At 42.1% G+C, this 13,185-nt stretch overlaps 1 protein-coding gene across 1 annotated transcript in view; it reads right to left on the bottom strand.

Moving 5' to 3' along the window:
- The window catches only part of Mdr49 (Multi drug resistance 49), a 136,984-nt gene that overhangs the window by 42,685 nt on the left and 81,114 nt on the right, over window positions 1-13,185 (bottom strand). The window lies entirely within an intron of this gene.

The raw sequence follows: 13,185 nt of genomic DNA, 5'->3' as shown, positions 1-13,185 counted from the left end.
TGTATTTCGAGGTTGAAATTTTTAGTCTTGGATATCTTTGTTTTTCAATCTCTTAAATATAGTTAAGAATATTTTTTTAAATATATATTTTCTATTTTTTTTTTTTTTTGAAATGCAACCCTTAAATGTGGATTGTTAATTTTGAAAATGGTATAGTCTATTCACTTAATTCCTTACACTAAGATTTCTTTTTCATATGTATAATACTTTAATTATATAAATATTAATATCCTTAATAATAGGACCCCTAACAATTTTTCTTTCAATGAATATCCTAACCTTTAATTTTCTCTAAACGCTAAAATATTGAAGCGCTTTCGAACATAAACCACCCATATCTCGATTTCAATAGAAAACGATACAAGGCTTACGACGAAAGCGTGTTTGGAGCCATAATCGCGACAGACGGTGTCGCTATCGGTCAAACAAATGATTCACCGTTTCCAATAGCGCAAGTCGAACGTTTCTCGGCGCGCGGTATTATCATCGGGCAATTTACTCTCGATCTTCCGCGGACTGTTTACAGCTTCGAGGAACGCTTATCTCGACGGCGCTCTGGGTTTAGAGATACACGAGGCAGCAGCAGCGGCAGCAGCAGCCCCCGAAGATTCTGTTTTGCGTGATGCACGCCGCGCCGTAGAGGCGTTCGCGAAGCGTCCGAAGATTAATCGTCCGCTCATGAACTTCGGGTTGAACATTTCTCACCGTGAAATTTATGCGATATGTCAAACTTCCCGCGGCAGAAGAAGAGGAGGAAGAAAAATGACGGGGAAAGGATTTTCGAAGGACTCGAGCCTCTCCTAATTGCGAATGTTATTAATGGCGCCGAGCTCGGTTTATTACGATGTCAGGTTATGTCAGGTTATGTCCGGTAAAAAATTCATTCTGAATTTCAGAATTTCAGAGTCTGAAAAATTAATTCTGAATTTCAGAATTTCAGAGTCTGAAAAATTAATTCTGAATTTCAGAATTTCAAAGTCTGAAAAATTAATTCTGCTTTTCAGAGTCTGAAAAATTCATTCTGCTTTTCAGAGTCTAAAAAATTAATTCTGCTTTTCAGAGTCTGAAAAATTAATTCTGCTTTTCAGAGTCTGAAAAATTAATTCTGAATTTCAGACTCTGAAAAATTAATTCTGAATTTCAGAATTTCAGAGTCTGAAAAATTAATTCTGCTTTACAGAGTCTGAAAAAGCTGGGTTTATTACGATGTCCAATAAATTTCTTTCTTCTTTTCTTTAACGTGAAATCAATAGACGATATTTGTTTGATTATTACATTCTCCACGCCTGTGCTATCTTTTTCTTTGTGAGTGTAGGATACCGCCCCGATCGGTCGTTTTCCGCGCAGAATTCGGCGACCGTTTCGAGAATTAGCGCCGGTCCGGGATAATCGAATCGCGCGGTCGATGCCGCCGAACGATTCCGCGCAAAGTTGCGGATCGTCCCCCGCGCGAGCGCGGGCGGCATCGAAATTTATGCGAGCCGCAAAAGGATTATGCAACGTCGGCGAATGCGCTCGCGCTCGCGCGCGGGTCTCGCACTCGTCGCGCCCGGCAACCTCCGTTGGAAATTAGTTTCCGAGCTTAATGGAGTTCCGCGACTGCGAAAGGTGCCGCGGCAAACGACGAAAGTCGCGCCCGGAACTTTCCGTGTAACTTTAGCAATTTTTCCCATTAGCCGCGATTTTTCAGCGGCGGGACGAAGTTACCGACGAGAATAGGAGAGAGAGAGAGAGGGAGAGAGGGAGAGAGAAGGGCTCTCGAGGAATGGGGCCGGCAGCCAGGATGGATACCCGCGACAACCGCCGCGCGAATACATTAGCGGCGGCGCGCAAACTTCCCGCGGATTGTTTTCCGTGCCGAAATTCGTTCGCGAACGATGTTAACTGAATTTCGAAAAGATTGCCGCCGCAAACTTTCGAAGATTGCGTCCGCGGACGTGGATTAAATGGAAACCCAGGACGCGCTCGCCTATCCCTACGTTCTTTCTTTTTTTCTCTCTCTCTCTCTCTCTCTCTCTCTCTCTCTCTCTCTCTCTTGTGGTGCTGGTTCGATTGCGTCGCCGGTGACTGACAGCGTAAAATATGATAGAAAACTAAAAGAATTTACAATGTTTCGATTTGTTTTGTTACCTCAAATTTATTTAAAAGTCCACCTAATTTTTATCTGGATTCTATTATTAATGTACTTCTTTCAGAAAATTTAAATGGACTTAATTCATCGAGTAAATTCTAATTTGATTATAATTTCTGACGGGGATTTATTTATATAATCGCGTTGTTAAACAACAAATATCGTCTATTGATTTAACTTATGGAAATTAAATGGAAATTAAAATTATTTTGGAACGTAATAGAATTATATCAGTGGTGCCCCAGAGTCACCATACGAGTGCAAAGGGTTAACCCCTTGCACTATAATAACGAGTCAGACTCGTGACAAAGATTTCACGCATGACCTACTAAATATGAATATTATTAATTTATTTCGAATCGAAATCAAATTCAATTATTCTGTGATCGAAGCACAGAGAAGAAGACAAATAAAGACAATATAAGAAATAGGAATTGTTTAGTTCTATTAAAGAAAATATTAAGAACAAATAAATGCTAATTAACACAACGTGAAAGGAATCATGGTGCAAGGGGTTAATATAGCGAAACGCTTCGCACGTAACGCTATAAATCAACAATTCTTAAACAAGAAATACCTTACGTACACCATCATTTTTCTGGAATAGACGCATTACTATTGATACAAGAAGTTTCGCGAACATCCCAAGATACCGTCGCGCCATGGTGGAGCGTTAACCGCGCTCGAGAGCCGGCCAGGTATATTGAATTCGACGGGGAGCCACGTGTCTCGACGAAGACGTTCTAAAATATACAGTATGAGAGAAAAGTGCTCGTTCCCTGTTTACTTTCGGTTTCGAGTGTTGATACTGTTCCTAGAGCAACACACCGCCGTAAAATCTACAGCAGCCGGGAAGGAAAGACGCGCAGGCATTACCACACCCCCTACGTGAAGTGCTTTTTTATCAAGTTTTTAAATGTACCGAGTGTAAGAAAAAATAACGTCGCTGCTATCGCAGACCGCGCGCTACACCTTCGGAACGACGGAGATATTGATACAATTTTCTGCGAAAAGGATCTTAACCATTTTTCTCAAAGTTAAATTTCTTTACGTTTGCACCATATTTTGTTTATAGGCCCGGGTGGTTTTGGATCGTTCGAGTCTGCTTTTAATTTACGAAAGAATCATTTCTCTAATTTTTCTATTTTTCTAATTTCTATTTTTGCGACATTGAAAAGTAGAAGATATTTCATTTACTAGATCACTAACATTTATTACAAGAATGTTATAATAATAATGCTAGGAGAAACCTTGATACACTTTCAAGATCCCTCTTACGCATCAGCGTTATTTATTACAAAAATCGTAGAATAATAATGCCAAACACGCTCTGGAGATCATCGATACGCATCGGCAACAAAATTTATTACAGAAATCGCGCGAAGATAATGCGAGGAACGGACGAATACGCTTCTTAAGTCCCTAAATCCATCGACGAGCTCGCCTCCGAAAATCGTGCAACAATAATGCCGTAAAGAACTTAATACACTTTGGAAATCCCTGATACGCATCAGCGATTAAAATGTTCTCTCGAGACGCCGAAAAAAAAGAAAGGCGATCTCGAAGTCGGCGTCGAGGCATCATCCGACGTTTTGACAGCTCCAAAGTTCAAGTATCGCGAGGAGAGCGAGGCTCTTTGACAGAAATTTCGCCGGCGGATCGTCGGTCACCTGGATCGCTCGAAAACGAATCACGGTTCGGACGCGACAGTGATCGTATTAGGGTGTCCTATAATCTCCTTCCTTTTTATAGCAAATGTAAATATATAATGTGTAAATAATATAATAATTAAGTTTATGTAAATAATTACCTTTTCAATAAATAGTAAATATAAACAGTATATATATACTGTATTGCAGATTTTCATCGAGCATACTCTCGAGGTTATGCATAGCGTGGCGCGGAAAGAACATATGGGACACTGCGATAGTTCCGACGCGACGGCGATCATGGTTGCGGCGGGTCCAGCGACTCGTCGGATTATGATCTAATTTTATCCGTCCTAGAAATCGCGGAGACACCGTCGTCGGGCACCATCCGCTTGATTTACGAGCGACGAGACTGCTTAATGACCGGCCGCTGTTTAGGGGCTTCCTTGTTGTTAAGCGGATCGAAATAGTCCGCGCGCGGCCGAGCGTATGCCGAGATTCAATGATGCCGCGGAGAGCCTTGAACGCACCGAGTGAACACGGGAGCCCCGCTGTCACGGCGCTGGGCCGCGATAAGAAAAATCGAAGCGAGCGTGGACCGAAGGAGAGAGCTTCATTCACAGCCAGAGAGAGGACGAGCTGATTTATCGCGGCGATGCTATTCGCGACGACTGCCGCCGAGCCACCCGAGTGAATCGTTTATTCTGCTACGGGGCGCGAAAGGTCCTCCTGTCGCGCGCCTCGCTCCTCCTCGGCCGACCGCCGTGCTCGATGCCAATTGTGCCTATCGGCCTCCTAAATCGTCGAAACGCTTACTATGCCGCCGCTTAAACCATCCGCGCGAACCGTCGAGCGTGCTGATATCTTGGATGGAGATTTCAACATTTTTAGTATTAATATATTCGACGGAATTACATTTATTTAGGTTTATTTAGGTTTATCTAAATTTATTTAGATTTATTTCGATTTACTTCAATTCATTTAGATTTATTTAGATATTCGATGGAATTAAATTTATTTACGTTTATTTAGGTTTATTTAGGTCTATTTAAATTTATTTAGATTTATTTCGATTTACTTCAATTCGTTTAGCTTTATTTAGATTTACTTAAATTTATTCAGGCATATCCAAAATTAATTTAGATTAATTTAAATCTGATAATAGAAGTAACATAACCTTGACATAACCACTTGATTGATATTAATAAATATTATTATTAATAAATAGCAATCTGGTCCGGCATTAACAAATGGAACTCGGTTGAAAAAGTTTTCCGTTCGACTCGCCGCGAACAATGTTCGAAGGCCGTGGGCGAGCATAACAAGCAACGAATCAAAGATCCGAGACGAATTTACGATCAGATTGGCCGGCTCGGTTGATCCCCGAAAAAATACTGGAAAGCTACGACGGGTCGTCGATGAAAAATCGGAGTCGTCGGATCGTGACGCAACACGAGACGAGAGGGATTTCGGCGGCTCGACGGAATCGATCTCGGCCCGGATAAACGATGATAGAGAAACGAAAGATATCGATTATCGCGCGCAAATGCCGCGGAGCGTATCGATCACTGGGACGTACACGTCCCGTGCGAGCCTCGTCCTAATCCCGGACCGGTTCTAATACAAAGGTAAAACGCGTCCGATCGCGTCCGATCTCGACCGATCGCGACCAGCCGGCTTCGAAGACGAACGAACGAAGGCGACGGAGGTGATCTCGCGACGACGATAAAACGGATTAATGGGAATTAATGAGCGATCCGGGAGGACGACACGCGGAGCGCATGCAGCCAGTGAATGATCCTGCGTTGTTGCGAATAGCTACCCGTCTATCCGATGACCGCTAACTTCCTTGGCTGGCACCAGAATGCGATCGCGACGAGATGAATCTTTCCATTCCCGTTTTGGCAAGCGGAATCGCTGTACCAACGGCTACTAATCGCTCGTGCTAGGGTCGACGAGAATGACGGAGGAGAGAGAGAGAGAGAGAGAGAGAGAGAGAGAGAGAGAGAAGGAACGAAGTTGACACACGGCGTGACGAAAGAAAATCATGAAATCGCGTCACACAATGGTCTGGTTGAGAGAATTCAGTCACAAGTTATTAGAACTTATGAACTATTTAGAGATATTGCAAAATATCTCTAATGGTGTAATCTAAAAAATAATTAAAAAGTAGTAAAATCTGATATGGAATATTAAACATTGAGTATCCAATATTGAATATTGAGTACTGAATATTGAATATTGGGTATCGAATGTTGAATATTGAGTACTGAATATTGAATATTGGGTATCGAATGTTGAATATTGAATTTTGAGTATTAATATTGAATTTCCAATATTGAATATTAAGTATCGAGTATCAAATATTTAATATTGAATACTGAGTATTGTATATTGAATATTGAATATCAAGTACTGAGTATTGAATATTGAATATTGAGTATCGAATATTGAACATCTAATATTGAATATTGAGTATCGAATATTGAACATCTAATATTGAATATTGAATATCGAATATTGAATATTGAATATCAAATATTTAATATGAAATACTGAATATGTCAAATATTAAATATCGAATTTTGAATATTGTACACTGAAACTTAAATATCGAATAAATGTCATCTATATTCGACCGTCGCATACACCATCAATTACATCACTGAATTCTTCGAACCGGACGGGACCAGGATTTCGCGGCAGCCGCGCCGGTATTATTCAGCAGACGATGAACCACACACAGGTTTCCCGAGCGCCGCGAGACGGCCAGAGATCACGCACAGTAGTAGTTTTCTCTTTGGATTTTATTTCGATATAGACTCGCGAGACCGCGCCGGCTAAATTCGCGGCGGCCCCCGACAGACGAGATCGTCTGCAACCTTGGACGAGTCTGGCCAGCAACCGCCCACTTTTCTGCCAAGTCAATCCCGCGGAAGCATCTCCGACGTTGGCAGAAAGCGTGGGTTCCCTGGTCTCGGGCCTTCGTTCTTCCTCTTCCTCTCTGAGGTAGAGGAAGAGGACCCGAAATACCGACACAGAAAAATCACTGTTCCTTCGGGAAAAATCATTTAAGGTTGATCAGGAACGAAGGTTAAACAGGAACAGGAAGCATTGTACGATCAGCTGTTAGGATACTGTACAATTTTGTGAGTGATTGTAGGTTATGTCAGTTCAACCCTTAGCGATTGGTAGATTTATTTGGTAACGTTTACTCGCTATAAATCTTGCAAGAATTACAGGATTAATTTAATTTAATTTAATTTAACGATTTTGCTATACGAAGTTTAATTATATTTTTATAAGAATTAATAAATAAAAAAAGGCCAGAGGGGTTGATGCCAAATATCGAATGTGTTATTTCAACCCCTTTAGAATTAGGAAAATTTCGTGATAATAATATTTTATAATTTTAAAAAACTAAATTATTATTAAGAGACCTAAATCTTCAATTTAAACAGATTTCAATCTTCTTTTAATTCAATCATTTAGTCATATCTCGATACATGGAATTAGGGCAATGATCCAAGTAAATGAACGTGGAAGACCCAAAGCTCGACTAAAAATGCCTAAACAATCGGTTGAATGGGAGCAAACGGCCGTCACCGCGCGATGATCCGAAGCATCCGTTCGCCGGAGTAGTCGGTCAGGAAAAACAGGCGCGTCGTGTGCCAAGAACAACGCCGCAGGAGCAGCAGCAGCAGATTCTTCTCCCTCTCTCTCTCTTTTTTCTCCTTAGAACGCGCGACAGCTTCCGCGGCTCTGCCAGGAAAAACATCTGGGACACACGACTGGTGGCCGTCTCTCATTCGATACAATCCAGGCCGAGCCGAATGATCAATTTTGGTGGATCGATCGGGTTTAACCCTTTGCGATCGAAGCCATTTTGACTGTAATTCTAAAATAACTTTTCTAACGTATATATAATCTCCATTTTATATTAGAAAACGTATTTGATTCATACGAGATTGAATCTTGTAACTCGTGCAACGATAATTATACTTTCAATAATTTTTGAAATCTGATCTTTCATAATATAAAAATTATTTTCGAACGTTCTGTAACAATTTTCGTGGTGCCTCAGAGTCGCCGTTCGAGTGGAAAGGGTTAATTAACGCGGGGTGGTGCTATACATGTGCATGTATAAACAGTCATAAACATGTGTACGTGTACTGTACATGTATAGGCCGGTGTCGTGGTCGCCGACAGGAAGTTTAATGTCAACGTCTGCGGGGCCGGTGTTCTTGGATCGGAAAGGGGGAGAATGAACTTGAAGTATTTTTAGGACGTTTGATACTTTCGGCGCGTGATCGAAGTTGCGAGAGGGTCGCGGCGACTTACGATTACAGAGATCGTTCATTCTTTAATAGATCCGGCGTTCGTCACTGTTTATTTCTTCCAATCTTTAAAGAAACGTGGGTTTTCGTAATATAATATAGCATTTGAGATGTTTCAAAATGATGCGAAACAAAGGTAGCGTATTTTGAGGTTCTCCCATCCCGTATCTCCCATCTGCCATCGACGTATCCGAATCGTCGAACGGAAATCACGGTAACGAACAGAGGGTAGCGCATAATCTCGTCAGGGGGCGACTATAGGAGAGGTTCTTCCCTTCCGGTGCTCGTATAGGCCGATAGAATCGCTTTGCGAATGGAAGAGGAACGCGGCGCGAGCGCGCGAGAGCGAAGCGAGAGAGAAGCGAGAGCGAAGGGTATCCCGTGGTCCCGAAGCGGCGAGCCGGTAATTGCGGACAGATTGACCGATGAGAAGCAGTCCGGGCTACACGAGCGCACGGGGGGTGCCGGGCCCCGAGATTAATCGATGATACGCGAAATAATTGAGGATCGGGGGGCCGCGATACGGCGGCGTCGTTATCGCGAGGTGATTCGGCGCCGGATCCGAATTATCCCCCGTCAACCAGCGTATCTTTCTCTCGCCTCCCCTCTCACCGCTCTCCGCTCCCCTCTCTCTACGAAGAGCTGTTTCGCCTCACCTCGACGCGCCACGGCAACGTGCGGTGGAGACGAGAGACGCTGATCAATCGTGATACCGCGCGCTACCGCCGCGAGAATCTTTCGAGAAACACTGCCACCGGGTATATCGATCACGTACGCCGTACGCGAAACCGCAAATAAACCGGGGCTTAATGCTCGCTCAAGGCCCTTCGAATTTTTACGCCTCTTTCCCGCGCGGCGAATCCGAACACGTCGCTACGACCAGCTAGGGCGCTGTGCTGCTGTACCTTTTTATTTTATTTATTTTATTTACTTCAATTATTCTATTTACTTCATTTAGTCTATTTACTTTATTTATTTTATTTGCTTCATTTGTTCCGGTTATTTCACTTATTTTATTAATTTTTTATTTTATACAACGATATATCGTTGTTCGCTACTAAAAGGGTTAAAGAGAGCTGAAGAGGTGAATTATCGAGAGGTTCGTTAATAAAATGATCGTCGAAGGCCGAGCGCGCGCGCGTGCACCGATTTTTGCAGATCGCCTTCGGCGGCGATCGAAATAGCAACCGCGACGACGGTGGGATACGTAAAGTCGGCAGCGTCGCGCGGCCAGCGTAGATATCCGTCGTCGTGGCCCCCGTCGCGTCAACGATCCAAAAATAATCGCGAAGTGGGCTCGCGCGCGGTTTGGAAATTCCGTCCGCGTGCTACGGCATCGCCGGCGATATTACAACGCGCGATAAGGTGGGCCGGGATCGATGAGCCACCGATCGATCGTACCCGCGATAAATAGATCGATCTCTGCAGCCCGATACAAACCGAAGGCGGCTTACGACCCGGTGTTCTGTACACGGCGTTCGTGTACACGCGGCGACCGGCATTGCATTTTTATGGGGAATACGTAGATGGAGAATCGAGGGCTTGGGCGGCCAAGTTCACTGGAGAACATTACTACAGTATAATATAATATAGTATAATGTAATATAGTAATATAATAAATGCTAGTATAATATATGTGTAATATGTGGAATATGGAATGTGGAATATGGACTATGGAATATGGATTATAGAATGTGGAATATGGAATATGGATTATAGAATGTGAAATGTGAAATATGGAATGTGGAATGTGGAATATGGAATGTGGAATATGGAATGTGTAATATGGAATATGGATTATGGAATGTGGAATGTGGAATGTGGAATGTGGAATATGGAATATATAGTATGTAATGAACAATGTATAATGTAGAATCTAGAATGTAGAATGGAGACTGTACAACGTACAAGGTATAATATAGAGTATGGAATATAGTATGTAGAACACAGTGAAATCAGTTAAAAATCTTCGCACAAGCGCCCATTTTTCTCCGGCCACTGAAAGGGTTAAAAATGGGGATGACGCTCGGTGCACCCTTCTACAAAGGAGTCGGATGAGAACCAGGGGGCTCTGCACACGATCAGGTAATCCGATTCGTGACAAATGGAAAGATTTCGCCGCGCGACACCCGGTATCTTCTCGATGTCTCGCCGGAACCGACTTAATCCCCTTCTAAACATTAATTCCGTCACCGGGGAGGCACTGTCTCCCGCGGGATCGCCGATAACTTCGACGGACTCTGGGAACCAGAGACGTCTCTCTCCCTCCCTCTCTCTCTCTCTCTCTCTCTCTCTCTCTCTCTTTCTCTCTTTCTCCCGTCTGTCTTGGGAACTTCGATCTACCGACTGTGGAAAAATAAACGAAAATTTGATTCCGATCGACGGAGTAGCTTGCTAGCCGACTCCTCATCCTCATCCTCATCCTCATCCTTCTCCTCTCTGCTGCTGGTAATCCGATCGACGACGCGAGCCTGTTCGCGAGTCGCCCGGTCCGATCATCTTCCTCCGAGCCGTCGTCGGGTCTATTTCGACGCCGTTCGACAGATATCGTCGGAATACCCCGCCCGGATACCTCTGAAGGAGAGAAGACTGATTTCTTCGACGGAGATAACGCGTCCGGGGATTTTCGATCAGCAGCCGGCCGGCTGAGTCCGCCGGAAGACACTCGAACGGCGACGGCGATAGCGGATCGGTGAATTGACAATTACGCGACGGTACGCTTAACAGCTTTGTTATTTAACGCTTCGAGTGCCGCGCGTCACCCAAATATGGGCGACACTAATTTCTGACCAATTTTGAACATTCATTTTTATTGCGGTATGTTTGGACAAAGTGAATTAAACTAAGATTTTTCGAAAGAGTTTTAATGCCATCCTCTATATAGTTTAAAGCATGATTTACCTAAGATAGAATTTGATATATAATTTAAGGTATAATTTAAGGTACAATTTGAAACATAATTTATCAAAGCCATAATTTGAGAAAAAATTTAACAAAGCTATAATTTACTATATAAATTATCTAAAACACAGTTTAAGGTATAATTTAACAAAATTAGGTAGTGCCGGACAATTACTAACATTATTAACGATTTAAAATAACAAGAGCAAATCTTCAATAATTAATCTTGTTCTCCAACGTCGACAAATTCAGTATACACAAAATACGGGCATAGTGATGGTCAGTATTTAATATGGAAGAGTGACCTAGGCATATTTAGCTCGATAAGAAATCGTTCGTGAAATAATCTCGAAAATAATCAATTAAATTACATCACCGAATATCAAAATAAAAATCGCCCTATTTTAAAATTATATCAAAAGACCACGTAAATATTCAAAAACCTCTCTTTTACGTATTAAACTATGAAACTCCCTACGAAGTTATTAACGATATACAATATTCCCAATTCAATTCCCTATTGCAATAATAATTATTGTTATTAACAATATCCAATGTAGTTATTAACAATATACAATATACTATCATTAAATATTATAACAATAACAACTATCGTTATTAACAATATCCAATATAAATATTATTACCATTTACTAGAACGTAAAAATATTGAGAATCCATTTCCAATGAAAAGCATTTACGTTTCCATCCACTTTTCTATTTATATTTCCATCGATTCGAAGTACGAACGAAAGCGTCGCAGTTTTCGTCGACGGGCGAATTTTCTTCGGATTAATAAATGGAAATCGGCAAGAATTATCGACAGTTTCCTTTTCCGTGGGAAACCGGAATAAAATCTAGCGGGAGTAATCGTCGCGCGGGACGGAAAAATAAAGCGGCCGGAGGGAAATCTGCGAAGATACACGAAGCGCGCGCGCGCGCGCGCCAGAGAGTGGTTCCCCAACGAAAGAGCCGGTTTCACCCCCGCGGCGAACAATCCCCCCCCCCCCCCGCACTCCATTTCCAGTCGGTGTTTACGACTTTTCGAAAAATCCGCCGGCTGCCTCTCTCTCGTCGATCGCGCCGCGTTCCAATTTTTACGCCCCGGGCGGCACGCGCGGACGCGAGCCGTCTTGTAAAAGGTGGAGGAAAGGAACAACCCTTCGAGACGTCTGGATCGCGATGAACGATAATTGGGCTGTGTCCCCCCGTTTCATTCGGCCGATTCTGTATCGGATTGCTCGACCGAAAAACCATTCGACCGACGAAAATCATCCTCGAGTTTGGTTAACTTTCTTTAGAAACTTTCGTCGGCGACGCGATCGAATTTTTCTGCTGCCTCGATGTTTCGTTGTTCCGTTTCACGTTTCGTTAGGTGACGAGATTTTTTTTAAAGATCTTATTTGACTTATTTGAATTTAATGTTAAAATTCAACTCTTTAAAGAGACTTATTTGAAATGAAAATATACGAAGGAAATAAGATAATCTGTCAAGTAAAAAGCCACTATTTTTACTTGACAGAAATAATAAAAATACATTTGCACAGCTTTTATAATAAAATAAATTCAAGCATAAAAGATGAAATTAAAATTTATTAAAATTCAAATGTGTAAAAGTTAAATTAAAATTTATTAAAATTCAAATATAAAAGTTGAATTAATATTTATTAAAATTCAAATAAAATTCAAATAAAGTTGAATTAATCCCTGGGCGACATATGTTTACAGTGTCCATACTCGTAGATTAAAGAAATTCGATTATCATCGATAGCTCTCCTAATCCTATCGATAATGGCGCCGTTTGTTTGTTTAAAAGACCATACTCGAAAATTCGCATTGCAACTTTTCGAGCAACGTAATATCGTCGGTATCGTTTCTTTATTTTTTTTTTTTTGGAGACAAAGAAAATCGAAGATCGTTGTCGCTGAGTGGCTTAGATTATGGCTTGATCCTCCGAACAAGAGGCCCGAGCTTAGGCGCCGAAATAATCGATAGTAATCAGTAGTACAACGGAGAAGCAATCGCGGTGGCTGAGGTCATCGATCAGTCTCCTCGGAAACTCCAAGTTTAATCGATACTTTGGTACAATTGCTTTCGAAATAGAGGAATTCGCGTCGGTGCGTCTACGAATTGGCTCTTTTTTACTGGCGAGAGGATACATTTAGGG

The sequence above is a fragment of the Augochlora pura genome, chromosome 10, assembly GCF_028453695.1.
Source record: "Augochlora pura isolate Apur16 chromosome 10, APUR_v2.2.1, whole genome shotgun sequence".
Lineage (NCBI taxonomy): Eukaryota > Metazoa > Arthropoda > Insecta > Hymenoptera > Halictidae > Augochlora > Augochlora pura.
Note: the sequence above shows the minus strand (reverse complement) of the source record. Positions and strands in the feature narration are given on the sequence as shown.